This window comes from Miscanthus floridulus, chromosome 19 (assembly GCF_019320115.1).
Source record: "Miscanthus floridulus cultivar M001 chromosome 19, ASM1932011v1, whole genome shotgun sequence".
NCBI classification, from domain to species: domain Eukaryota; kingdom Viridiplantae; phylum Streptophyta; class Magnoliopsida; order Poales; family Poaceae; genus Miscanthus; species Miscanthus floridulus.
In genome coordinates, this window is record NC_089598.1 from 39,874,440 (window position 1) to 39,901,003 (window position 26,564).

Consider the following 26,564-nt stretch of genomic DNA (forward strand, 5'->3'; position numbering starts at 1 on the left):
CTACTTAATCTGCCTCGCTCGCTTGGGAGGAGGTGAGTCAAAGTTAGAGTCAGAGTCATCGGAGTTGTCGGTGGTGGTGGCATCAGCATCGTCCTCCTCCTCTGGGTCCTCCTTCTCGGAGCTCCATGGAGGACTATAATCAGAAGACCTCCCGTCATTGTAGGAGACATCCTCCTCGAAGGATTGGTGGGCTGGCAAGTCGTCCTCACTGAATGACGGGCTGCTTGGAAACTTGATGGGGCTATCCGATATTTTCTTTGTAGATTGGAAGAGAAGGGAATGATGGATGAAGAAGATGGGTGGTTTTAAAGGGCACCGGGTTTGAAGTATATGTAGAGCAGTGGGTATGGCTCTTAGGCTTCAGGCGGCCGAAGTAATGGTGATTTGACGGACTTGGAAGTTGAGGTATTCAACACTCATGCTGAATTTACTGTCGCCGGTTGACCAAACGCTAGTTTAGGGCTGCCGACCAAAAGACGTATCCCAATCGGCCTGGCTTTTCATGTGATGGAGAAAATGCAACCCCAATACAACTCCCGCATCTATCATTAACCCGTCAGTGGTAGAAGTCTCAACTGCCAATTTTATTCTTAGGAGGACTCGCTATCGGTCCAACCGACGGTGGAAGTATCACACTGTTGCTTCTATCGCTACGGCAGTGAAAGTGGCGACAGTGGTATATCAATCTATAGTAGTGATTTGTGATTGTGGCACCACTTATCACCACATCTAAAACACAATCCATTCTTCTTTGGAAAGTCCCTGAGAACAACAAGCTCGTCCTCTGAATCAGGCTATGAACCTTTCAGTTTGCTTCCATTAGATTCAATGGGTTTGGTTCTGTCACTTGCCATGTTAAAGGTAGGCTTGCTGAATTCTATGGTCCGAGGTCATGAACGGACTCTCAAAAACTCCTCTGCTTGAAGCAATGCCAGCGTAGAGGCTGTATCAACATCTTGTGGACGATGCAAAGCAATCATTGCTCGAATGTCCTCCTTTAGACCAGCCGCAAAGTCTGAGACAAAATATATATCATCGTAGGAGTTGTTGTACAGCAGGAGTCCATGGACCAATTTCTCAAATTGCGCCTGATAATCAGCCACCGAAGAAGTATGTCGCAACCCATCCAACTGCCTCAATAGAAGTTGGTATTGGTCCTTGTCAAAGCGGGCAAAATCCAAGGCACGGAGCTACTCCTAATCTGTAACTCGACCCTTCTGCTCAACTATATGAAACCAGGCTACCACGGTGCCTTAGAAATTGATAGCAGTTAATCTCGTCTTCAACGATGGATGAACAACATACACCTCAAGAACATCTTGCACTGATCCTGCCACAAATAAGGAAGATCACCATCAAACTTTGGGAACTCCAATTTTGGACACAGTGGGGATCGAGAACCAGAATGGTTCTCAGTTTACCTGCACCAAGCCCTCTCGGGTCTGGATGTCAGTCATTGTGAGCAAGTTGGGCCACTTGCCGGTGGGGTCACGGCGAGGAAGGGCTGGGCCTTTCGCACTGGCGCCCACCGTGTCACGGTCGGCGGGCCGTGCTCACTTGGCGTGCGATGCGGCGATGCGCCGCGGTCGCCTCCTCGTGATCGCGAGAGCGGTGGCTAGCTACATTTTAAGAGGATAGTTGCTTAACGGAGTTAACGTCATTGTCAGCTTGTGGCTCTTCAGTGCAGCAGAGATCGGCTCGGCTCGGCTCGGCTGGGGCCGAGAACAGGGGAGCACCGGGAGCCAGGTCATCTCGAGGGGATCGGCGCCGATCAGGAGAAAAAAACAGAGCAACGACCTGCCACGTAGGGATGAAACCAGCCAACTTGCCCGGTCACTGCCACATAGCCACATAGGGACGATGCCACATAGTCACACTTCAGGTATGTACGTCCCATCGCCTTCTCCGCACGCTTCCTTCCTAGCGCGCCGCTTTCCAATGAAAAACTGGCCCCGCGCATATACCCCCTACGCCATCGGTAGCCGCCGGGTTTCCCCGAGCAAACTGTCCGACCGCCCCGCGGTGCAGTCCCAGCACAAGGAAAAGCGAGGCAAAATGGCAAAACCCCCGCGAGACCCCGCGTAGCTAGCGACCGACCTAGCGTGCCGCCGCTCTCGCGATCGCACGCCATGTGAGCACGGCCCGCCGACCGCGACACGGTGGGCGCCAGTGCGAAAGGCCCAGTCCTTCCTCGCCGTGACCCCACCGGCAAGTGGCCCAACTTGCTCACAATGAGTGACATCCAGACCCGAGAGGGCTTGGTGCAGGTAACTGACGTGTCCTCTAAGTTCTGTTTAGAAAAGCAGACAACAAAGCCCTCAAGTTTTGACGATTTGTCCTGGACTCCGGCACACGAGGATTTATATCAGCAGCCTTAATGAATCTTTTAGTCGCCACTACCAAAACGGTGGAATTTTTCTAGTATTTTTAAGTAGTAATAAAATAATACAACTAGTAATAGAACGTGGAAATTCTCACTATGAGGCATTTGGAAAGGAAAATTTATACTAAATTTTAAATACCAAAACAATAGGAGAAGCCCATCTTACTAGAAAAAAAATCTAAAACTCTGTATCTGCGTAGCCTCCCATGACCACTCGTACCTCTGCATGTCTATCAATGGAGCAGGCTAGCTGCTCGGTTAGAGCATTCAGTGTTATAGATACGGCAGTTGGGAAATTGCTTGAAGAACTCATTTGACCGGTGATTGGCACATATAACTATGTTTCCCATTGCCAGGGCTTTGGCGGCCGAATTTTTTATTTTTAGTCCTTTTTAAAAAAAAATCAAATATGTCTCTGAAGGTATGATTTTAAAATCTGGACCTTTAGCTCGGCGCTATCGTTGCTGGCGCCGAGCTTACACTTCTCGGCGCCATCGTTGCTGACGCCGAGGTCTTGGGCTCGACGCAAACGTGGCGGTTACTTGGCAGGCAGCTCGGCGCCGTAGATCCTGGCGCCGAGCTTGGCGCCGTAGATCCTGACGCCGAGCTTGGAGCCAGGATCTATGGTGCCGAGGTGATGTTTTAACCTGGCCTCCAACCTTCCTGCCCGAGCCTTCTTCCTCTTCTTTCTTCTTTCTCCTTCCTCTCAGGTTTTTTCTCTCCCCACTTCGCCCTACCTCACAAATCGGCATATTGGACCTTGAAAACTTTGATTTGATCTGTTGATCTTCGAGAGCAAGGTATCCTCGCTCCCCTTCTAGTTTTTTTCGCATCGATTCCGTATATATTAGTCGGATTTTTCAACCTAAGAATCGTCATTACTTAGGGTTTCATGTAATTTTTAATATTTGTATTATACAACCGTAGGATGTCAAGGCGTGGAAAAGCTAGCAAACCAAGGTAACCGCAGCGCATGTTGTTATGCTATGGGTTCATTGTTATGCATCAAATGAGAAACCCTAGGTTTATGGTTTAATGTTAATTGCTTTCGGTTCTTAGAACGAAATTGGTTGTATTGTAGTTATGGCCGGATGACCGGAAATGCCTTCGACCCATTGTCTCTGCCTAGTGGTGTTCCAGTGCCCATTTGCTTTTGCAGTGATCCTTGCAAGGTAGCCAAGTCCGATGAAGAGGACACATATAGGTAGAGGTATTGGATGTGTTCCAATTTTATGTTTGAGCCTACACTTTGTTAGCGCCGCGTTAACAATATGGTGAGGAATTGATGTTTGTGTCATATGACATCTTGCATGATTTTTTTGTTTTGTAACAATTGCATTTTTTGCAGACCCCTCCACCGCTCTGTGATTTTGAGCAGTGGATCGACACTGAGGTCAAACTTGAAGACAAGAAATGGATGCAAAAACTGTTGCGGTGGGAGGCATAGGACAAGGAGATGATGGAGAAGAGACGCGGAGAGGAGGCTGCAAAAAAGGAGCACAAGGAAGAGGAGGAAAGGAGGCGTGTTGCTGCATACTGGGAGGAGAGGGAGAAGAAGCTTAGCGTGCACACCGAGCGAAAGCAGCGATGGAGGAGAATCTCGATTCCCTGATGAAGGGAAAGTGGCCTCGTTGCACTCAGTAGTCTCCATGACTTGCTAGTTCTATGGTTTATTCATGAACAATGTTGTCTACTGTTGGCACGCACTTCTAGTATTATTGTGTTGTTTAATGTGGCATAGTATTGAACTTTTCATTATGTAGTTGTTTTCATTATTTGTGGTCATAATATTAAGTATAATATTGCGGACGTGGTGAAATGTGATCACGTGCTGCAAACACAACCTAATGAAGTAGGACATTATATAATTCAACACACAAAACACATGAAATGGCATGTGAGAACATGTACTGAACTAGGGTACATAGTTTCTTTGACTAAACCTAACATGCCTTAGGTAATTAAACCAAACAACAAACACATAGATGTGCCATGTGAATAAGATAGGGTCGTCCTAGTAGTATGGCCACATAGCAAATTGTGTTGCACCTGTCCATAGTAGCCTCCCATTGTTGGTGGCGGTGGTGGCTGGGGTGACGGCGGAGGCCCCTTGTTCTTGTGGTTAGAGCAGGTGCAATATGAATCATTGTAGAGTGCCTCTTGTGAATCGGCACCATTGTTGTTGTCGTCCTGTTCGTCGTCCTTGTAACCGCTGCTAACTTCCCTTTCTAGATCGAAGATATGGTCCTACAGGTAGTAGATGTACTCCGCATATGGATAAATAGGTCGAGGATCAACCCACCTAGTGAACCCACAATTTTCTTCAGCCAAGGAAGACTGCAATAAGTATGTCATGTAAGTTGTATAGAAGAGGAACATATTGAAGAAACAAATAGTAATAGCAATTACCCATGCTCGCGGGCATTTGAAGAAACGACGACCTCCATCTATTCCCTCGCCATGCATGCATTTTGGCCACTCTTGTTTCCATTCATCGTATCATCTTAGTGGTGCCTCTTTGGTGAAATCACTTTTGCTCTCAATAGGGAACATCTCATAAAGAGCTTCCTCAAAGAAATCAGGACCAAGAGAACCATCCCATACAATAGTAGTTCCCTTCCCCTTTCCTCTCCCTCTGGACAATCCTCCAGACATTGGTACTGCAATGAAAGAAAATACTAGTTGAGAAGTAAGTAGCAATGCATCCAACATTGCGTATATATAGGTAGAGCAGGTTTAGTTGCCATTTCATTGTGTTATAACTGGTCACAAGAAGCCTAATTAGTTTCACTGAAAAGCCTAGATTCGTTTCCTGAAAAGTCTATTCGTCGTTGACATGATAAATCACTGAAAAGCCTAGATGCTACAGGTGTACTATGTAAGTGAAGTGATAAATTGTTGTTGTCATCGTACTCCTCGTCCTTGTAACTAAAAAGTCTATTTTCATTGTCTGAAAAGCCTAGATTCGTTCGCTGTTACTAAAAAGCCTAGATGCTATAGGTGTACTATATAAGTGAAGTGATAAATCATTGCTGTCATCATACTCCTCGTCCTTGTAACTGAAAAGTCTATTTTCATTATCTGAAAAGCCTAGATTCGTTCACTGTTACTGAAAAGCCTAGATTCATCTGCAAAGCGTTTGTATGATATGATTGTACTATATATGTTCTAATGAATTTACATTTAATCTGTGTACTATATTTGTGCCTTTTTAGCAGTGTAGTATAATTAATGATTCACGAAAAAAATTCGCAAGAGTATCCCTTGTTTCAGGAGCATCCATAGTTACAAACAGAGACATCATTATATAATCCAAACATTTAATCGTCCAAAGAGCACAATACAACCACATTGAACATCACAATCAACATAACATGTCCTGCATAGTCTAAATAGTTCACAATGTCCATACAGTCCCAAATAGTTATAGGAAAGTAACTACAAAATCCATAATAGTACATACTAGCATCTACCACAAACTCTCATTACCTCCTAGTCTTACCCTTACCCTTGTGACCAAGAGCGTTGGTACCTGGAGTGTAAGGGTCAGGTGGATGGCATCACCTAGTGCCTGAAGGCTGTGTAGGCTGAGTCGAGGGAGTGTCCTGGAGCTAAGAGGGGCCAAGCTCCTCGTGCCTCTGGTCCACGTCATCATCGTTGTCGTCCTCGTCCCCTGTAGGTGCTTGGCAAGAGGAACCTAAGCCTCCTCTGTCTACGGAAGGAACATACACGTCTTGCATCGTGGGTGTCCTGCAACCACAACGAGTAGCCATATGGTGTAGCCGACGTGACAACCTCTGTTGTACAAAATTATGTTAACTAAAAGAATCTAATGTATTAATAATATGTTTGAAAGAATATTTTGAATCTTATGTCTAGGAAGCTATGCGTGTCGTCGTCCCTGACTCTCGGACGAAAGCGCTCAATGTCTTCAACGGAGCATTTGTGGGTATTGCCCTGCAATAAAGTTCTTAATAATAATACTTCTCAACAGATAGTAACAGGTTTTGTTTTCTTTTGTACAAGAATCTAACGTATTATAAGGATGCTACGTATCGAAAGTGGCACTAACTAAAATAGATACCTCTAACGCATAATGTATTGGTATGCAACTTAACGTAGAAAAATAAGGCAATTGACTTACCACTCTGTCCAAGATTGGTCCTACCTCCACCTGCCTTCCTGCACGAGTAGATTAGTCATACGCCATGTCTTCATGGTCGGAGGACTCGATGTCGGCGTAGCCATCTTCTGTCCATTGTAGCCTCAGCCTGCAATGTGTCGCACATTGGTACCAAGCTTGGTAGCACCTGAACTCATGGTTTGTGTGCGGCTCATTGTTCTCATCCACGTTATTGTGCAACAACTCCCATTGCTCAATGTAGTACTGGTGGTGCTTCTCCTAGTCAAAAATCTTTCTGTTCTTCTGAAAACCCAACCTGCATGTATGTCATCATTACTTGAATCCATGTACATGTCACCATATTAATGGAAATGGACCATCACGAGACAATTGAAATAGTGAAACACTTACTTGTGTAAGTCAACGCTAGTCGAGAACAAAGCCATTGGCCAAAGCTGTCTCACTCCAAATTGGCGTGTAACTCTATCTGGCAGGTGGAACTCGACAGCATAGAAACACATTAGAGGGCACCTCATCCTATAGAAGTCATCGTCGCACCCACACATGTTGCTCAACTGAAAAGGAAGTGCCCCCTCTCCATCGTACGGCTCCCACGACACCTGCAACATGTCCAAACAAGATGTTAGATGCTATACTAAACCATTTCAAACCAGCATGTGAAATAAAATTTACTTACACAAGACACCATGAGCGTGTCTAGCTCGTTCGTGAACTCAATGTACGCCCACTGTAACCTCATGTGCGGAACCCTGACCTGGTCCCAAAGGTACGCCCATGTCGGCTGCCGACATGGAGGCTGACCTGGGAACCACTCACGACGAGCCAGAACCTCGGGATGGCCAACTGGTGGACGAGCCCACATCCACAACTGGAGCAGATACACACATCCACCAAGTGACGCTGTGGACGAAGTTCGACGACACGCCTCGCAAAGCTACCGGTAAAGAAAACCCAAGACTGCAGAGCCCTAGCTATACTGACCCGCCTAGTCCTAGTCATTGAGGTAGTGGACCCACATCCACGACGCAGTGTCACTCGTGGTGTCGGGGAAGAGAACGCAGGTAAACAGGTGTAGGATCCACGCCCTGCAGTAGTACCCAATTGTCTCCTCATCTGCCTCCTCGGTGCACTGTGCAAACTCTTGCTAGAGCCAGGAGATTAGAACTCCAGAAGTGCGAGCCCCTTGCTCGCCAACCTCACACCCAAGGAAGGCCTCTACTTGTGCTCTCCAACCTTCTGACCTACACTACCTAGTCACTGCGTTGCCATGAATCCTTAGGCCTAGCATCTTCTGATAGTCCTGGAGCGTGACTGTCATCTCTCTGAAAGTTAAGTGGAAGTTGTGAGTCTTCGGCTGCCACCTACATTTTAGACAAAGCAAGATTACATGTCAAAAAGGCAAGCGCATGAACAAATGGCCATGAATGGAGGCAATGATTGAAGATAATACCTATCAACCAACGCAGTTATGGCCGCTGAGTTAAACTAGGGCAATCCACGATGAACTTGAAAAGAGATGACATCTAGGCCAGCTCTTTGTAGGAAAGGAGTGTATCTGTTATCGTACTGCATGTCCAAGAACCCATTGTGGGTTCAAGGACGTAGGAGCGGAAGGTCCTACATGGAATAAAACATAGTCTTCCATTACTTCACGAACACATGTACGCTCACAAAAATTTGAACAAAACGTATAGATTATTACCTGCCCCTCTGCTATGAGACATCCTCGGTGGGTTGCCTCGTATGTCGGGTCAAGCAGGTGGAATTGCGCTATCCTACAAAAAAGTCAATGAAATAGAAACTCAATATACAATGAAACATGAACTTAGAAATGTACAAGTAATTGACACAATTACATGCATAAATTGAGACATGCATAATTAATTAAATGAATATGACAAATATAAAATAATGAAAACAACCAATAGTCGCACCTCACTAATCTGCCAATGGCAAGTGCGTGAATTGTGGCCCAGTCTACCACACTTGCTGCACTCGTACTACTTGGGGTCAGTAAGAAATGGGGTTCCTCTCCCATGCCTCATTCTTCAGGGTATCTGATCCATAACCATCCTGTGCCTCGTCCTCTTCCTTGATCCACGCTTGTTCCAACGGTAAGCTAGATCCGCAATGTACTTTGGCCCGTCATATGGAGGCCACTCTCCAAGGTCCCAGAAAGGCACGAAGCGGGGGCTCCATGTGTGTACAAGCGTGTTGACACTAAACTCGTGAGGTATCCTGCTCTCAATATTATAGTTGCGATGTCTAGCTGCTGCCACCAAATGAGAACATAGAAAGTGGTACTGCCTTGGTTTACCACAAGTGCATGTGAAATTTTGGAGGATAACCACATGCATCCTTGACTCTTAGTCCTCGTCGTCGGTCGTTGTGCCGCCCCTATGCTCAGCCTGATAAGTCCCTATGGCCTGGTCAAAGCATGTAACCTCATGTGTGCCAGCCCTTTCATTTGCCTTCTCTAGGTGTGCCTTTGGTTTTAGAGCCCATATCTCTCCATCACTCCGCAACTTCAATGCATGGGCGTGTCTATCGTTAAACCAGGCAACAAGCTTGTAGAAGGTGAATTGAACGATTGCATTCATGGACATACCACGTATCCCTAACAGCTACTTATTGAATGACTCGGCCATGTTGCTGCACTAAAACTCGTACTTCCATCCACCGACGTCGTGAGCTCTTGTCCATTTCTCCAAATCCCTCATCAAACCTGTGAGCCATTGTCTACCTTCTACATTTGATGTGGTTCTGACCTGCTCCAACTTTTTCTAAAAGTACTTGTCCTTAAGCTGTCGAGCAGTCTCCTAGAATAGATCAAAGTTATCCTTCACACCATCCTTCCGGAGTAGATTCTCGGCAAGGTGCCGAGTACACCAATGATGGTGCAAAGGTGCATACCCCTCTATCTACTCTCGCACAACATTAAGTATGCCCTAGTGCCTATCAGATATGACGCCAACCTCCCTGCTAGGCCCAACCACATGTATCTAGACTAGCCTCAAGAACCATCCCCAACTGTCATTGTTCTCCTTCTCCACCAAAGCAAATGCCAAAGGAACCAACTTGTTGTTCGCATCACAGGATATGGCTATAAGAAGTGTGCCCTGGTATTTGCCAATCAAGAATGTACCATCAATGGAGAAGACGGGATGACAGTGCCTAAAGGCCTTGACACACTAAGGGAACCACCAGAAAGTACGAAAGAATATCTACCTCCCATCCTTCCATGCATTTGGTTTTGGGATGTACTCATAATGCATGCATGGATTCACCGCTTTGATTGCATTGAAAAGTACTGGCAGCTGCTCATACCCATCCTCCTAGTCCCCATATATCATCTTCCACACTCGCTGCTTAGCCCTCCAAGTTTTACCATAAGTTATCTCATAACCTCCATACAACGTCTCAACGGTCCTGATAATTGTCCTAACCTTCATGTTGGGTTCTCCCTGCAATATTCCCATCAACTGCTTGGCAATGAGGGTAGATGTCAATTGTCGATGCCTCAATGTCAGCACATGGTCAGCACAATTGTGTGGCCCAATAACTTTTGTGATCTTCTACTTTCTGGTAACCTTTTGCTTCCTTGCACAAACCCTCCATGGGCAGTGCTTGTCACACACAACTGTGTAATGGTGCTCCGCATATGAATGCAAGACCTTGTAAGGTCTCTTTCATATCACTACAAACGCCTACAACCACCTCTTCAATGCAGGGAGGTCCTTTAATACCCTCCCATTCTCAATTACAATGTTAGGGCTGACCTCAGGAGATTCTAGGAGCTCATCATCATGTCCTTCTGCACACGCCTGATCCGAATAAACAAGATCATTGAACTCATGAACTCTTGGATCACAGCGGCCGGGAAAGATACGTCTCAGCATCTCAACATCACTCTCTGTCAGCTCTCCAACAGGGCGATCATCATCAGAATCAAGAGCCCTTGCCATCTCATATGGCTCCAAATCATTCATAATTTCAACACTATTGGAGCCACGGAATCCATCTCTACAGTGCACTTGCGCAGCAACAGGGGGCACATCCACATTGTCAGGAATGTCTCCTGCAACATAAGTAGAGAAATGAGAAAAGAATAAAAGAAATGGATGTAAGGAAGGGGGTAAGCTCCCAATAACCATGCGGATAAGAACTTACTCAGATGATTATGTGTCAAAGGGATCTGATGAGGAGGATCTACCAGAACATCATGAGTCTCACAAGCATCTTCAACTACCTGACTGGGGGCAGATTGAGCATTGGGAACTGTAGGTGCAACCTCCACATCCATATCAGGTTCTAGGATGGGAGGGTTGAAGTGTGCCTGCTGACCCATTGGTGGGGAAACCCATGAGGGATGGGATCAACTAACACCCGACGCACAACCACGTCCAAACATTGCAGCTGGCTCTTCATAGCCGATCTCACATAGTTCTCCCACTGATCCACACACCCAATTGGATCATTCGCCTGAGGATGTTGGGAGGAGAACCTAGGTGCAGTACACCTTCAACTGCAATGCCATCATCATCATCTCCAAGGCAATGCAGCTCCTCCCGAGCCCTTGTAACCATCTCACTAAATGAAGGCCTATCATTGAATAGCATAGGCACGCTTTGTATGTCAACAAACTCAACATAACCATAGCGATCGCATTCAATGGTGCCTCCATGATATATGGTCACTAGGTTGTCCATCTAGTTCAAACACATAATGAAACACATGTCCTTTAGTCCAAATTAGACGATAGATAGTATCTAACAAGTACTTTCTAACTACAAACTAAGTAAATAAGATAAAAACTACGAATATATATACAGTGTACTCATAAAATAGCTGTCTATGTACCTATGTATCTATGTTTCTATCTATCTACGTATCTATCTCACTAGATCACTAACTAAATCAACTACCTGAGTCGTCACATTAACTAGTAAATAACAAATAATCGAACTACTACATTACAATCAAAACTAACTAAGTACCTACATTGCATATTCACAATTTTTACCTGGCGTGGCCAGGCGCTGCAGGGCCCGGGGACAGCGCAGGCGCGGGCGCGAGCGTGGGGCCACGGTGTATGGATGATCGGCGTGGGCGCGGGCGCACTTGGGAGGGGTGGCACGGGCGCGTGCGGGGATGGTTGGCGCGGGCGCGGGGGCGAGGGTAGGGAGGCCGGCGCGGGCAGAGACGTCTGGGGCAATGCGCGGTAGCGGCGGGCGCGGCGGTAAGGCAGCGGTGATGGCGGCTCGGTAGAGAGAAAGAGAGAGGAAGACAGAAAGGAAGGGAGGGCCCATACGTAACAGAGGGCTTGGCGCCAGGATTGTTGGCGCCGAGCTCAGTGCCAAAATCCATGGCGCCGAGCTGGCTACCATGTCAGTGTCCACGCTGCCAACGTGGCCCCAACCTCGGTGTCAGCAACGATGGCACCGAGAAGTGTAAGCTCGGCGCCAGCAACGATAGCGCCAAGCTAAGGGTCTAGATTTTGAAATCATACCTCTAGGGGTATATTTGTGAAAAAATTTCAAAAAAAGGCTAAAAAATAAAAAATTCAGCTTCAACGGTGGTCGTACAACCACATCTATGGTGCTGGGATTGATGAACACTTTATACATGTTGGAGAATCACTGTTTCAAACTTTCATTCCAGCACAAACGGTTGGTGTCGGTACAGAAAGTGACCAACTAGTAAATATTTGTAGTTTTGCTACATGTTGTGATCGGAGGTGGCCTAGCACTCAATGACACGGGATTTATACTGGTTCAGGCAACGTGCCCTACGTCCAATTTGGGTCGGTCGGTGACTTTATTCCCGAGCCCAGGTGCTCGAAGTCTGTAGTGGGGTAACAAACGAGAGGGAGAAAGATGGGGTGTACAAGAGGTCCGGTCGGCTCTGACCGGAAGGGCCGAGAGTGACAGGAACTTGGCTACGAGCTAGGTATTCGAGTGCGTGCTTGAGGGTTTGTGAACTATCGATCTAGTGAGTCTAAACTTGAAGAAGTCGACCTCTCCGGTTGGAGGGAGCGCATCCCCTTTTGTAGATAAAGGGGATGGCTCTACAGGTGAGAGGGTGAGAGTACGGATGTTTCTAAGCCTTGTTGCCCACGCTGATGAAGGTTGGATAATGGTAGGCACCCCCCAACACTGTTGATGTCACTGTAGAATGTCAGATGCGCACGGGAGGTCGAGCTATCTTCTTCAGGAAGGATGGACGCCAGTACCTGCAAATACTATTCAATGTCTAGTGGCATGTGAGGAGCCACGCTATGTTCACCCGGTATGGCAAATCCTGGAGCCCATACTGCAATCGATGTCCAGAGACACGCGAGGGCTTACCGTATGGGAGTTTTAGCGGCCCCTACAATACTGTAGGGGGAGACATCGGCGCCTATAATATTGTTTGTGTCAAGGTGGCTGTAGAGCACTATTTCTAGCAGGGTATGGTCCCTAGTACGGTGGTTTTGACTTGTCAGCCTTGCCTTGCCTTTCTCCGCACGTCCTCTGATTCCTTCCGAACGGGGTGCCCCCGGTCGGATGGCGCCAGTCGGCTCCGAGTGCGCCGGTTGGAGAAGAGCGGTGAGCAAGGTTCCCATGAGCCCCGGTCGCGGGGTCGGAGTTGTGGGGTCGGAGTCGTGGGGTCAGAGTAGGAAGCAGCGTTTTGGGCCAGGCCTTCCGATTGGAGAGACCGCTCGAAGACGGCTGGTGCCCGAAGCGAGTGCTCCGGTCGAAGAGGTGGGCCAAAGAAGTTGACTAGCGGGTGCTTGTTCTTTTGGATAGACCTTTCGGTCGGTGACCGGACTGCCCTCCTGGCCCGTTGTGTTTTAGACTCTTGGGCCGGCCCATGAACTATATGTTGTTTTCGGGGGCTGAGCTCGGGTGTGGAAGCCGGTCCTCAAGGGACCTTGGGTTTATGAACCCGACAGGAGCCCTCGAGCCCCCGGGCAATTTGAGCCGAATCGTCCGTGGGATTTTTTGTCTTGCTGGCGGGTGTGCGCGAGCGCACCCACGGGTGTAGCCCCCTGAGCCCCCAGGTGGTTCAAGCGGAACCGGCTGGGGGGTTTTGTCCCAACGGGCATGTGTGTTTTTAGTTTTGAAATGGAATTTTGTTTAACCACGGCGTCGTTGTGTAGCCGAGGCATTTTTAGGAGCGGGGATTGGATCGAGACATAACTTACTGATCTTGGCGTCGGTGCGTGCCGGGGATCGGGAGAGGAAGTTTAGTTTGAGACAAACCCTGGCATCGGTGCGCGCCATGAACGGAGATAGCTTAGTTCCGGAGATGGATGAGACGGAGCCCGTGCGGCCTGGGTGGCCGAGGTAGTTACTTCAGTTAGTTTTTACACAAGCTCAGAGTTGTGGTCCCTGGCCAGGGTTTCTTGGAGTGCAGTCGGTAGTGAAGCCGTTTTGCGAGTTCGGAGTCGCGGTCCTAGGCCATAGCCGGATGTCGTAGATCCTGTTGTCGCAAGTTTGGGGTCGCGGTCCCAGGGTTTTTGTCAGAAGTGAAGCTGTTACGCGAGTTCAGAGTCACGGTCCCTGGATTTTTTTGTAGCGCAGTCGTAAGTGAAGTTGTTTATCCAAGTTCAGAGTCGCGGTCCCAAGCCATAGCCGAATGTCATAGATCCTGTCGATGCGAGTTCGGAGTCGCGGTCCCAAGGTTTTTGGCATTTGAGCCCCCGAGCCATGTCGGGCCTTTGTGGGGGTCGATGTGAGTTGTTTTGCGCTACCCCATCCGGGTCCTCACAACCGGAGGGGTTGAGTTTCGTCGCTTGTCCCGATCGCTCGGGCTCAAAGACTAGCTCGGTGAGCTCGCTAACGGGTGTGATCAAGCAGAATCCGGGTCCGTCGTTCGTGACGGGGTCAGCATGGCCCTCTTGTGGCATTCCACTACTCCTTTACCTGCAACCCGGCAGATGCCTAGGTCATTCCGGAGACCGACCCAGGTGGCCTAATGGCCTTCCCTCGATGGAGATTCTAGGGCTTGGCGAGAGGTTCAGGATCGAACGAGAAGGTTGAGATGACCCGGTTTGCTAGACCGGGCGAAGGCCACACGGTGCTCATCTACGGTTTTCTCCCCTGGCTCTGTTGTTTGCTCATGTCGAATGAGGCAACCGCCGCTTCGTGGCGCAACACGGAGCGTTCTGGTGCATTTCGCTGCACGTGCGATGCTTAGTTCCCAGGCCCCCAGGCGGTTCATGCCCTAACCGTCCGGGGGGTTTAGGCATATGAGATGAATACGCGTATGGATGTATGAATGATTTGTAATAAAATAGAGGGGGTTTGATAGTACTTACCTTGACGATTGGAGTGATGGGGTTCGGAGGGCCTTGATCCCCTTTTCCCCTACTGAACATCTACGGGTGCGACGCCCTTGAGGTATCCATTTGTGCTTCCTGAAGCCGAGGGAGCGGAACCGAGCGGGTCCTTGGCGGTCTCAGTGGTATTTGCAGTAGTACAAAATGTAAAAGTTAAGTTTGTGGGTGAGTCCCTATGTGAACAATTTTTTGTATTTAATGAATACATCAGTACTGTCCTTGTGACAGAACCACGATATGCTTTCCCTATTTATATCCTAGCATGACTTTTGTTCTTACCCTTTCCCTTTTGTACCTACCCATTTGTCCCGTAGGGTGCGACCTTGGGAGTCTGGGGCGTGGCCCGCGGGGCTCGACTGCTCGCGTCCGTAGAGAAAAGGCGGTGTGCGTTCGGTTCATAGTAAGAACAGAGTTACGTAGGGAAATCAAGGGCATGGAATGTGTTTCCGTTTGGGGACAAAGTTGTTTGTTATGTGATGACAAAAGAAGAGAGAGGTAATATACAATATTGTACCCTTATGGAGCTCCCGAGCGACCTAGGCCGAAAGTGTTTTGGGCAGGGGTGCTCTTTCGGGAGCATGTTCTAACTAAAAAATGGTTTAGACCGTATTAAGGGGGAAAACGGTGTAGCTGTTCAATGTTCCAAGTGTTGGTGAGAGTGTTGCCGTTGTTGTCCTCCAGTCGGTAGGTGCCTGGTCAGATTACTTCAATCATCGTATAGGGCCCTTCCCATGGTGGAGAGAGCTTGTGCTTTTCCTTCGTTGATTGGGTCCTCCGGAGCACAAGATCGCCGACTTCGAGTATCCTTCCCCTAATCTTCCTTTCATGGTACCTACAGAGGGTTTGTTGGTAGCGAGCGGAGCGGATGATGGTCATTTCGTGGGCCTCTTCGAGTAGGTCAACCGCGTCTTGTTGAGCCTCCGCGGCTCGGTCGTGGTCGAAAGCCTTCACTCTTGGTGCGCTGTGGTCGAGGTCGGAGGGCAATACTGCCTCAGCCCCGTAGGCCAGGAAGAAGGGTGTGAATCCCGTGGATTGGTTTGGGGTCATTCTTAGGCTCCAGAGGATCGCTGGAACCTCTGCTACCCAATGCCCAGTGTACTTATTGAGTCAGTTGAAGATGCACGACTTAAGTCCTTGGAGGACCATGCCATTGGCACGTTCGACATGACTGTTAGTTCATGGATGTCCGACCGAAGCCCAGTCGATCTTGATACTGTACCCGTTGCTGAAGTCTAGAAACTTTTTTCCAGTGAAGTTGGTCCCGTGGTCAGTGATGATATAGTTAGGAACACCGAACCGGTAGATGATGTCGAGGAAAAATTTGACTGCCTCCTCCGACTAGACGTTGGTGATGGGTTTGGCCTCTATCCACTTGGTGAATTTGTCAATTGCTACGAGCAAGTGAGTGAAACCGCCTGGGGCCTTTTTGAGGGGTCCAACCATGTCGAGGCCCCAGACCGTGAATGGCCAGGTGATGGGGATGGTTTGGAGCTCCTGTGCCGGCAAATGGGTTTGTCGAGCATAGAACTAGCATCCTTCACACCTGCGGATGACCTCCTCCGCATCTCGTAGCACGGTTGGCTAGTAAAAACCTTGGCGGAAGGCTTTTCTGACCAGCGACCTTAGGGCCGCGTGATGCCTGCAAATGCCGGCATGGACCTCGAGGAGGAGCTGCCTCCCTTGGTCGGTGGGGATACACTTCATGAGTACTCCTGATGGGCTCCGTTTGTAGAGCTCGTCACCAAGCGCGATGAAGGTCTTCGCATGTCGAGTGATCCGTCGGGCTTTAGCCCTTTCGGGTGGGAGAACCTCCTCAAGGAGGTAGGCGAGTAGCGGTACTCGCCAGTCGGTTTGATTGAGTGCCAGTATGGCGACGTTCGTGGGTGACGTAGGGTACTGGGGTCGAAGTCCCCGGGTGCTAGCTGGGCATTGGGAGCAGAGCCCCCGAGTGCCGGCGGGGTGTCAGGGTGTGTTTGGGTCAGACCTCCTAGGATGTGGACGGACAGCTCATGGACATCGTTGATGAAGACCCCACTTGGGGATGGATCCCGTCTGGCGGCCAGTTTTGCAAGGAAATCGGCGGCATCGTTGTCCCTTCGAGGGACGTGATGCAGTTCGATCCCCTAGAATTTGTCCTCAAGCTTGCGCACCTCTTGGCAGTATGCTGTCATGAGGGGGTTTTGTAGGAGGATTCCTTCATGACCTGATCAACAAGTAGTTCCGAGTCACCGCGGACGTAGAGTCACGTAGCTCCGAGCTCGACGGTGATGTGGAGCCCGTTGATAAGGGCCTCGTACTCCGTGGCATTGTTTGAAGATGGAAAGTGGAGGCGGATGGCGTAGCAGAGCCTACTCCCGTCCGGGGAGATCAGAACCACCCTGGCCCCCGAGCCGGGAGCCATCACGGACCTGTCAAAGTACATTGTCCAGTACTCATGGGTGACGTCCGGGGTCGGCAGCTGGACCTCCGTCCATTCGGTGACAAAATCCACAAGAGCCTGAGACTTAATAGCGGTGCGGGGGCTATATCTGATGTCATGGCCCATGAGTTGAAGTGCCCACTTGGAGATTCATCCCACGGTGTCACGGTTGTAGATGATGTCTCTGAGCGGGTATGAGGTGACGATTGTGACTTCGTGGTTGGTGAAGTAGTGTAGGAGCTTTCTGGTTGCCATTAGTACGGCGTATAGGAGTTTCTGCACCTACGGGTACCAGACCTTGGGGTCGGTAAGTACATCTCTAACGAAGTATACGAGTCGCTGTACCTTGAGCTGGTGTCCCGGTTCCTCCCTCTCGATGACCAGGGCGGCGCTCACCACGTGGTTACTTGCCGCCACGTAAAGGAGGAGGGGTTCTCCCTACTCGGGAGCGACAAGGATGGGGGCCAATGTCAGGGATGTTTTGAGGCTTTCGAGAGCCTACTGGGCTTCCTCAGTCCAGATGAAGGCATCCATCTTTTTAAGGAGCTTGTAGAGTGGCATCCCCCTTTCGCCGAGCCGGGAGATGAAGCGGCTTAGGGTAGCCAAGCAGCCAGTGAGCCTCCGTACGCCCTTGACGTTGCGTATGGGACCCATATTGGAGATGGCTGCAATCTTTTCGGGGTTGGCCTCGATGCCATGCTCGGATACGATGTATCTGAGCAGCTTCCCCTTCGGAACCCTGAAAACACATTTTTCGGGATTCAGCTTGATGTTGAACATTCGGAGGTTCATGAATGTTGCGGCTAAGTTTGCGATCAGATCGCACGCTCGAGCCGTTTTGACCACTATGTCATCAACATAGATGGCGATTGTTGGTTTCGGCCGTTCGGCCAAATCAGGCTGATCGGACGGGTCGATTTGGTCGGCGAAGCATTACTGCATGCACCTTTGGTAGGTGGCGCCAGCATTCTTTAAGCCGAAAGGCATGGTTACATAATAGTATGAACCATACGGGGTGATGAATGAGGTTGCGAGTTGATCGGACTCTTTCATCGCGATCTGGTGATAACCTGAGTAGGCGTCCAGAAAGGAGAGGATCTCGCAACCCGAAGTGGAGTCGATTATCTGGTCTATGCGTGGCAAAGGAAAGTGATCCTTTGGACATGCCTTGTTGAGTCCAGTATAATCAACGCATATTCTCCATTTCCCGGTCTTTTTCCTAACAAGGACAGGATTGGCGAGCTAGTCGGAGTGAAAAACCTCCCTGATGAATCCGGCTACTAGGAGCTTGATGATCTCTTCGCCTATGGCCCTGCGCCTCTCATCGTCAAAATGACGTAGGCGTTGCTTGGCAGGCTTTGAGCCTGAGATAAGGCGTAGTGCGTGCTCAGCGACCTCCCATGGTATCCCCGGCATGTTAGAAGGCTACCATGCAAAGACATCACGATTATCGCATAGGAAGCCGACGAGCTCGCATTCCTATTGGGCCGAAAGCTGGGTCCCGATTCGCACCGTTTTGGCTGGGTTATTGGGGTCAACACCCACTGCCTTGGTTTCCTTAAGCGGGCGGAAGGCCGTCGAGGAGGTTGGTTTGTTGCAGTCTGGGACTGCTAGGGTTGACGATTCCCCGAGCTGTGGGAGCTTGGACGAGTTGACGACCGTGGTGGCGATCTCGTAGTGCTCGCGGTCGCACTCGAAGGCGTGCGAGAAGGCACTACTCACGGTGATGACGCCGTTTAGTCCCGGCATCTTTAGCTTGAGATAAGTGTAGTTGGGGATTGCCATGAATCTCGCGTAGCATGGCCGCCCCAAGATGGCATGGTTGGACCCTGGAAAGTCCACCACTTCGAAGGTGAGGACCTCTGAGCGAAAGTTGGTCTGGCTACCGAACGTGATGGGTAGATTGATCTGTCCGAGCGGGTATGCCTATGCTCTCGGTATTACCCCATGGAAGGGAGAGCATGTCAGGTGGAGCTCTAATCGGGGGATGCGCATGGCATCGAGGGTGTCGATGTACGGGATGTTGAGGCCGCTACCCCCGTCCATCAGCACCTTGGTGAGGCGCTTCTTGTGGACGATGGGGTCGACCACGAGCGCGTAGCGTCCCGGTCTTGTGACGTAAGAGAGATGGTCCCTCTGATCAAAAGTGACCGAGGATTCCGACCAGCTGAGGAAGGAGGGGATGGCCGTTTCGGCAGCGCTGCCTCCCTGTAGCGTACCTTATGCTGGCGTTTAGTCCAGATGGCGTCAGACCCACTGAAGATCATGATGCACTCTTCAGGTTTGGGGAAGCCATCTCCGTCCTTGCCTGTCGCGCCTCCCCTCTTGGCTGTCGGCTCCTTGCCGTCTCCGTCCATTGGCCCGCCGGCCTATCGGAGGAAACATTTGAGAAGCTCACACTCCTAATAGAGGTGTTTGACGAGGTAGGCATGGTTGGGGCACGGGCCATCCATGAGCTTGTTGAAGTGGTCAGGCAGTCCCTGCTGGGGCTGCCTGGCCGCGTGATCGGCCGCGGCGACCAGCGCGGGGCTGTCCGATCGGCGTCGATCTTTTTTGTTTTTATTGCCCCTCTGCGTAGAGGGGCCTTTGTCTGGGTCCATGCGCTTGGCTTCGAGCTTGTCCCGGCCTCCGCTGAAGACCGCTCCGACCGCCTCCTCGCCCGAGGCATGGTTGGTGGCGACGTCAAGCAGGTCGCGGGTGGTACGGGGTTTCAAGCAGCCAAGCTTGTGGATTAGGGACTCGTAGTTCGTCCCGGAGAGGAACGCACTGATGACGTCTGCGTCGACGACATCGGGGAGGGAGTTGCATCATTGGGAGAACCTATGGATGTAATCCCGCAGGGACTCGTTGGGCTCCTAGTGACAGCTCTTGAGGTCCTAGGAGTTTCCCGGGCGGACGTACGTCCCCTGGAAATTCCCAACGAAGACCCTCTTGAGGTCCATCTAGTTGCAGATGCTATCGTGCGGAAGGAATTCAAGCCATGCCCAAACATGTTCCCCCACGCAAATGGGAAGGTATTGGATGATGAAATAGTCATCATCCAATCCTCCGGCCCGATAGGTGAGCTGGAAGTCCTTGAGCCAAATGCCTGGGTTGGTCTCCCTAGTGTATTTGGTGATGTTGGTGGGCGGCCGGAAACACTGCGGGAACGGTGCTCTCCGAATACACCGGCTAAAGGCCCGTGGCCCCGGGCCCTCAGGGCTGGGGCTCCGGTCGTCTGGCTGGCGGCCACGCCTGGGGCACGTTTCACCACTTCCCTCGATGGTTTGGCCGGGGTCCATGTCGCCTGCTACCGCACGGTGGACGTCACCATCGCGTCGAGCCTAACGCCGGTTGTTGATGACGCTGCGGGCGTCCTGATGCGGATCGGGCCGCTCGTGTACCGGCGGTTGGCGTGGAGCAAGCGCCAGGTTGGACCGTGGCGTGACCGCCGCACCCCGAGCCGGGCCTGACGGCTATGGTGGCGAGTGGACGGAGCGATCCACCTAGTGCGTCCTCGTCCTCTTAGTGGGGAGAGAGGGCGTGGGTCGGAGTCACGACGCGGAGCTTTCCGCCTGTTGGACGGCGGCGGCTTCTACTAGAACCCGAAGGTTTCGGTAGACTGCCCGCTCCTGGGGGTCAACGGGCTCGGGAACGCCACACAGAAGCATTGCCACGGTGACGATGTTCTGGCCAGCCCGAGCGAATTGAGGGAGATCGTCCCCCTCGTTCATGATGTCATGTTGGACCTGACAGGCGTGACCCCGAGCGTCGGCCACTGGGCCATGTGCATGGGGCACAACGGGCTGTACTGACGGCGCTGGTGCTGGCAGCGGCTGGTTCTGCCGTCGTTGTCGTAATTCCTCAGTGTGTGCTTACGCAGATGCAAGGGCCCCCGCACGTGGGTCCAGAGGGGTGTGAGTTTACGCAGACTCTGCAACCATCGGCGGTTGTCCCGGAGCGTCCGCCATAACACACTCCCGAGATGGACAGTGGCGGAGCGCCACGTCACCGATGCTGGAACTGTCGCTCTTGCCATCACCATCCAGGAGTTCGTGGGAAATGGCAGGAACGCAGCCTGCCATTCCCATGAACTCAGACGTGAGGGGGGATGGCGCCAGCATCCTTCGGAGGCCCCGAGCATATGCATCCACGGAGGACGCGAGGCCGTAGGGGAACTGATCGTACGGCGTTTGTGGCATGGGCGGTACATTCCCTCCGGGTGATTGGTGAGAGATAGTAAATAAAGAGTGAGTAGTAGTATGCATATTACTTACAGTGGGGTTTGAGCAGAGAGTTTGCTCGGAATGAAGCGCAGATGCCGCGCCGTCGAAGTCGCGCGTCCCGGAGTCGATGGAGGACGTCCCTCCGACGGGTGCCGGGTCACGGGCCTCCTCGCGGAGGTTTAGTACGCCGAGCTGGTCGGTGATGAAGTCCAGGCTTCTAAAGAGGAAGGCCTGGGATGGCTCGAAGATGGGTGGAACCCACACTCCGGCGGGCGAGACCGCGGGAAACTCCAACGAGCCAAAGCGAATCGTATCGCCTGAGCCAGCCACTGTGGGGGTGGCGGAAAAACGGGCCATCCGATGACCAAAAAGTGTTGAACGTACAACGTCTTCCCCACGGACGGCGCCAACTGTCGGTACAGAAAGTGACCAACTAGTAAATATTTGTAGTTTTGCTGTACGTTGTGATCGGAGGTGGCCTAGCACTCAATGACACGGTATTTATACTGGTTCAGGCAACGTGCCCTACGTCCAGTTTGGGTCGGTCGGTGACTTTATTCCTAAGCCCAGGTGCTCGAAGTCTGTAGTGGGGTTACAAACGAGAGGGAGAAAGATGGGGTGTACAAGAGGTCCGGTCGGCTCCGACCGGAAGGGCCGAGAGTGACAGGAACTTTGCTACGAGCTAGGTATTCGAGCGTGTGCTTGAGGGTTTGTGAACTATCGATCTAGTGAGTCTGAACTTGAAGAAGTCGACCTCTCCGGTTGGAGGGAGCGCATCCCCTTTTATAGATAAAGGGGATGGCTCTACATGTGAGAAGGTGAGAGTACAGATGTTTCTAAGCCTTGTTGCCCATGCTGATGAAGGTTGGATAATGGTAGGCGCCCCCTAACACTGTTGATGTCGTTGTAGAATGTCAGATGCACATGGGAGGTCGAGCTATCTTCTTCAGGAAGGATGGACGCCGGTACCTGCAAATACTATTCGATGCCTAGTGGCATGTGAGGAGCCATGCTATGTTCACCCGGTACGGGCAAATCCTGGAGCCCATACTGCAATCGATGTCCAGAGACACGCGGGGGGCTTACCGTATGGGAATTTTAGCGGCCCCTACAATACTGTAGGGGGAGACGTCGGCACCTACAATATTATTTGTGTCAGGGTGGCTGTAGAGCACTATTTTGGGTAGAGTATGGTCCCAAGTACAGTGGTTTTGACTTGTGAGCCTTGCCTTGCCTTTCTCCGCACGTCCTCTGGTTCCTTCCGACCGGGGGCACGGCTCCAGTCGGCTCCGAGTGCGTCGGTCAGAGAAGAGCAGTGAGCAGGGTTCCCACGAGCCCCGGTCGCAGGGCCAGAGTTGCGGGGTCAGAGTCGCGGGGTCGGAGTAGGAAGCAGCAATTTGGGCCAGGCCTTCCGATTGGAGAGACCGCTCGGAGACGGCTGGTGCCCGAAGCGAGTGCTCCGGTCGGAGAGGTGGGCCGAAGAAGTTGACGAGCGGGTGCTTGTTCTTTTGGGTAGACCTTCCGGTCGGCGACCGGAATGCCCTCCCGGCCCGTTGTGTTTTAGACTCTTGGGCCGGACCATGAACTATATGTTGTTTTCGTGGGCCGAGCCCGGGCGTGGAAGTCGGTCCCCGAGGGACCCCGGGTTTATGAACCCAACAGTTAGTGTGTCCTAAGTACATCAGAAATGTTAAGGGGTGCTTGATCCAAAGGCTAAAGTTTAGTCCGTGTCACATGGGACGTTCGGATGCTAACTAGAAGGACTAAACATGAGCTAATTATAAAATTAATTGCACAGGAATAGACTAATTAGCGAGACGAATCTGTTAAGCCTAATTAATTCATGATTAGCACATATTTACTGTAGCGCCATATTGTCAAATCATAGACTAATTAGGCTTAGCAGATTCGTCTCGTAAATTAATCTCAGTCTGTGCACTTAGTTTTGTAATTAGTCTATATTTAATACTTCGAATTAGTGTCAAACATCCTATGTGACAGAGACTAATTTTTCATGTGTCTCCTAATATGTACATAACTTTGTGTAACCTATGTTTCAGTGTGTAAGATATATGACTGCAACTAATAACGCTTAGAAAGGATCAGAACATTATCAATAGGTATGTTACCATAATACCTACCAATTTAATCGGGCATAAGTAAGCACTGCACCACCAAACACAATCTGACGATGAGATTCTACTCTGACGCTAGGCTGAAGGCCGACTCTACTTACAGAACACTTGATGCACGGGTCTGCTCGCGAAGGGTTCACAGGGTTAGGGTAGGGCTGACGACAATGTGTCACGACGGGTTATGCCGGCGTGCTCCACAAACTCCGAAGGAGTAAGGCATGGCAGATGCATACGGTTCTGACATCTTCGGCTTTCCTGTATTTATACAGGAAGCCTTCAACCCTAGCGTCAGAGTAGAATGTCATCGTCAGATTGTGTTTGTGGTGCAGTGCTTACTTATGCCCGATTGAATTGGTGGCATTATTTTATGGTAACATAACCTGTTGATAATGTTCTCATTCTTTCTAAGCGTGATATATAGTCATGCAACTGTCATATATATCTTACACATGGAATCTTATTATGACAGTTGCATGTGTATCCTAAGTACATAACTTTGTGTAACCTGTGTTTCAGTTCACTAAGATCACAAAACTTACGTATTTACTCCCTCAGTTCCAAATTCTAAGTCGCTTAGACTTTTCTGGTACACCTATTATGCTATGTATCTAGATATAATAATATGTCTAGATACGTAGCAAAATATATGAACTAAAAAAGTCAAAACGACTTATAATTTGAAACGGAGGGAGTATCTAATAAACGTTGACAAAAAAAACTGAAGAAGAAATTGCTTTTACTGTCTTGACTCTTGACAATGGCAATACCAATTTTGCATTCAAACTCTTAACTTAGCATCGAGGGATGTGTTAGGCATGTTACACATGTACAAATGTATAACAGAATAAGACGGAATTGGTATAGTGAATAAGAAACTTACTCATGTAACAAGGGATCTGCATGATCACGACCAGGATGAACATTGACAAACAAACTTAAACGTTTGGCAGATTCGCAGACCTCATCAGAATCTTCTCCGCTGCCATATAAATCTACTTCAAGACCAACCAACTTGTTCTGATATTTGCACAGCAGATCAAGAACCTCCCTTTATCCCTTACACCATACCATCTTCCCGTTGTAGCACCATACCATCTTCCCGTTGTAGTATGCCCCTTTTGTGAAGGCTTTCTCCCCGTTCTGCAGCTGCCTCAACTTTAGCTTGCCTACCTCAAGAAATTTCGGATTAACACCATGGACATTGCATATAACAGACCTGGGCAGATCTTGGGTGGCACCTGATAATCTGAATTAAGATCAGAATAATTTAGTACATGGCTCAATCAATCAGGGTAGGATATAGTAACTGGGTGTTCAGTTTTCCAAATTCAACAATTTATATAGGAGAAGGAAAACGAGCAAATGCATTTATATGAGAAAACTACAAGGTACATAAGTGACATATCTCTTTGAATCTCTTTTTTTTTACTTAGTATTGTAGCAATATAAGATAACATTGCATGCAAATACTGAACATTGTTATAGGTTCATTAAATAAGCAAGAGGCGACCGTGACTGGCTACCACCATAAAACTCTTCTAGAGTGTTTGTTGTACATAAGTATCAAATTGCACTTCTACAGTAAGGTTAGCTACTTAACAAGAAAGTATGCCTATTCCTAGCACATCCCACCATGATTTTAATTAAAAGAAATTATGTGTCGAAATCCATACTCTTGCTCGCCCTTTGTATTTAGAACTAAAACAAATCATCCTTAACCGAATCTAATACTGATTGCATATGTTCTCGGAGCTAGGTTGAGGTCCAACCAACGCGGTGGAGACGGTCGAGGTGAAGGCGGACATGGTAGAGGTCCCCGCAGAGGATCGAGCATGTAGCTACTTGCGTGACCTGAGACGAGACTGTTAGGATGATCTTCACCAGTTGGCCCAACGGCCAATTGGGCCCTTGATCCGCGCCCTGATCGGGGGCGCTCAACCGGTTCTAAGTGGCTGATGGGCCCCCATCGCGCAGCTCTATTAAAAGGGACTGTGGGGGCTGGGGCACACGTGACGAGGTTCCCCGTAGCCGCCAGCGCACCACCGTGATGTCCTAACCCCAATCCGAACTAGAAGGGGGAGCTGTAAGCGACAGGAAGTCCACCGCCGCCTCTGCGTCACTCGACGGGACTCCCCTGCTTCTCCTTCTCCGACGCCCTACATCACCGACATGGCCATGGACGGATCATCCTCCTCCAAGCCCGATGATCAGAGATCTCCTACACCTCTCTCCCTCACTGTCTCTCTCTCCCGAAGCATGCTCTGGTCTAATTGATTCAACCAGTAACGAATACACCCTCTGATCTACACCTAGATCATCCTAAGAAACTAACAAAGGTATCGGAGCCAGGTTAGTATGTAGATTTAGTCGGGGTAGAAGCAATTAGAAGGAGACGATTTTCGATTTTGAGTTAAAACCGAAAATAAGAAATTTTCAGAAATTTTTTGATAAGCGGTGGCCACCGGTTTCACCGACGGCCGCCGGCGGCGCTCTGCCGCAGGATAGAAACCACGATGGCTCGCCGGATCTAGACCGACGGCTGCCGGTAGCATGAACGAACTGGACCCACTCCGGGAAGAGAGAAGAAGAAGGGGTTGGGGGACTTTAACTTACTGGATTAGCTTCAGGAAGCACCGCACCGCTCGCCGGCGTGCGCTCTCACTCGCCGCCGTGCAGCGCCATGGGCGTTGACCCCACGGGCCCCTTCACGGCTGCGGTGGCTTTCACCCCGTGTGCCATTTCCCTTAGCGTCGCGCGCAGCGAACGCCTGTGCTGGCAACGAAGACAAAGGCGGCGTTCAGCCGCAACATCTCCCTCCTCCATGTGCCACCATGCAGCGACTCGACGGAGCCACGTGCGGCCGAGGCCGCACGCATGCTCCGGCGAGGAGCAGCCCGGTGGTGCGGCATCAGCTCCGGCGCGCGCTCCCGCCGGCGGCGCCGGCAACCCGCGCAT

At 50.2% G+C, this 26,564-nt stretch overlaps 1 pseudogene; it reads right to left on the minus strand.

Annotated features, from left to right (window-relative positions):
- Positions 1-26,564, minus strand: LOC136525919 (digalactosyldiacylglycerol synthase 2, chloroplastic-like; annotated as a pseudogene).